At 32.3% G+C, this 2,549-nt stretch overlaps 1 long non-coding RNA gene across 1 annotated transcript; it reads left to right on the top strand.

Moving 5' to 3' along the window:
- The first annotated feature begins 1,025 nt into the window (after window positions 1-1,025).
- On the top strand, window positions 1,026-2,337 carry LOC112516744. Its single transcript, XR_003069620.1, has 3 exons — window positions 1,026-1,094; window positions 1,755-1,797; window positions 2,270-2,337. It is a non-coding gene; the product is annotated as an uncharacterized LOC112516744 (long non-coding RNA).
- The last annotated feature ends 212 nt before the right edge of the window (window positions 2,338-2,549 follow it).

Raw genomic sequence — 2,549 nt, 5'->3', positions numbered from 1 at the left:
ATTTCAATTTAGGAACTTTTTATTTAAATCAAACACAAGATTCCAACTAAATTTAATCCTAAATTCCATCAAATTTCACAAACCAAAAGGATATTGGAAAAGGAAAATAAGTTAATTTATAGGATGTTAGAGACAAACTGATAAAAGTTATTTTGGTTATGTGTAGTCTAATGGAATCCAACTAAAGTGGAGTAATAAAGTAATCAACTTTGGATAACTTTTCACTACATCAGATTTTTTTTTAAATAAATTTAGAAAATAGGTCAATTTTATGCTTATAAAAAATGAATATTAATTGAATTTCATTCCCTACCAATCAAACACGTATGAAACTAGTGCGGTCTTTTACTAATGCTTAATGGGTAAGAACATACTTGATGTCACATACATTACTAGTGAGTATGACTAGTATTGAGAATCTTACACGGTTAATAAGGGAAGAAGACTCCTACCCGATAAGTCTTAACTGAGTAATTATTTCTAACCTTAATTATTTCCTAAATTCTTATTAACCTATTTGATTATTGTTTTAAATCATCATCTTCTTCTCACTTTAGCTCTAATCATCAAACTAAATCGAAACCATAAAATCCATCTTTGTCATCATCTTCATCTGATCATCACTTCATCTTTATGTAATTGATGTAATACCCTAAAAATTTATTATTCGTAAAATAAATAAATGTTAAGGGTTAAAATTTAAAGAGTAAACGACATACGGGATTAAAGTGTCGATAATCGAAAAATATGATATAAATAAAATCAATAAAAAAATAAAATAAAACATTTTGAATTTAATTGATTTGAGATGAAAATGCAGAAAGAAAAACAAAAGGGACTATTTCTGCCAAAAGTAGAAAATTAATTTGGAAGTGATGAGATTTGGGAAATCATTYCCCAAATTCACGTTTTTCCTATTCTAGAGACCGTTTGACCATCTATAAATTGGAGTTTTCGGCTGAAATTTTGTGGAGACATTCCTAAAGATGTAAGGGAGTAAACATCTTTGGAATTTTTAGATTTCATCAAGAAACGAGAGAGATATCGAGTTTGAAGCGGCATAGGGTCATTCCGCACAAAAACGGCGATTGGAGGTAAAATGCTCAACCAAAATTGATGTATAGTATATGGTTGGCTTCATTTTTCAATTACCTTTCTGTTGGTACAAGTCTCGTGGGCTATGGTGACTTGTATGTCGAGCGGTTTAGGCTAGAAGCTGCTGTGGCGGCGGCTCGACGAGATTCGGGTACAAAAACTCAAAATACGAGTTTAATATTGAACCGTAGGGGCTGTAAATTTGGATATGATTTGGGATTAATATTGTATATAAGATTTTGTTGAAAAGATATTTTAGGCTCGTTTATTTACTTGGATTAATCGAAATAAATCGGGATGTTTCGATTAAGTTGGTCAAAATTTGGACATCAATTGTAAAAGTTATTAATTAATTGGAGTTTCAAATTTAAATTATAAGAAATAATTTAATAACTTATTTTGGGAGTTGTGACTAGATAATTGTGGGATCGGACATTTTTATAACGAGAATCGTATATAATTAAATGTTGGGTTTAATACGTCGTTATTTATTTTGGATAYGAAAAATTCCATTGGGGAGGGGGGTATATGGCGACGAGGTATGCTTGGGGTTGACCCGTTGACCATGCCCACCCTAAGGTTGACCCATTTGATTTTCGGGTTAACTTTTTGGGGAAATGTGAATACTCTAATTATTGAAATATAATTACATGTTATAGGATATTACTCAGGGACGAGGTTTAGCCAAACAGAGCTATTCAGGTGAGTCTTCATGAGATTTTAATTGGGATGCATGCTTACGTACTAATTATTTGAGCATTACATTATTTTTTTATGTACATGTTTATGGGTTTATTACATGTATATGAATTATCATTGTGGGTTGCATGCTATTTGTTTACGTGTTTTTAAACATTAATGAGCATGTTATAAACGGGTTAATATTTTTGTCGGGTATGGGAAGAGGTCAAAAGTCATAGGGATGGCACATCCTAGGGATGGGTGACTGGACAAGGGATAGCCGTGTAACCCGGGAAGTGCCAATGACGGTAAGACCTTAACCTGACGAGAAATTAAGAGATCTCATTATTATTTCAAAAAGGTTTGAAACAAATGTGCATATTATTTTATTTGGGGCATTGTTTGTTCTATGCATGATGAGGTGTGTATGATTGTGCACAAAAACCATGAACTCACCGAGCTTTATAAAGCTGACTATTAGTATGCATCCCAGGTGCAAGAGGTTCAAGGGTGGACAAGAGCGAGGTTCTCTCCTAGATAATTATATTATTGTTATATTTCGGATGGTTAAGTTTATGCTTAAACTCATTTTGTAATGTAACTCGGTATGGGACGGGTTAGCGTTGAGTTATTAATTTTAATTGAATTTGTAAGACTTCCATTGTAATAAGGTTTTATTAGCCACTATATTTTGGGGTTATTTATTGTTATTTAATGAGAATTATGTGACACAACTCATAGTGAAAATGAGGGTGTTACAAGTTGGTATCAGA

The sequence above is a fragment of the Cynara cardunculus genome (genome assembly GCF_001531365.2).
Source record: "Cynara cardunculus var. scolymus isolate 2C chromosome LG 8, CcrdV1, whole genome shotgun sequence".
Taxonomy (NCBI): domain Eukaryota; kingdom Viridiplantae; phylum Streptophyta; class Magnoliopsida; order Asterales; family Asteraceae; genus Cynara; species Cynara cardunculus.
This window is presented reverse-complemented; position numbering and strand designations above follow the sequence as displayed.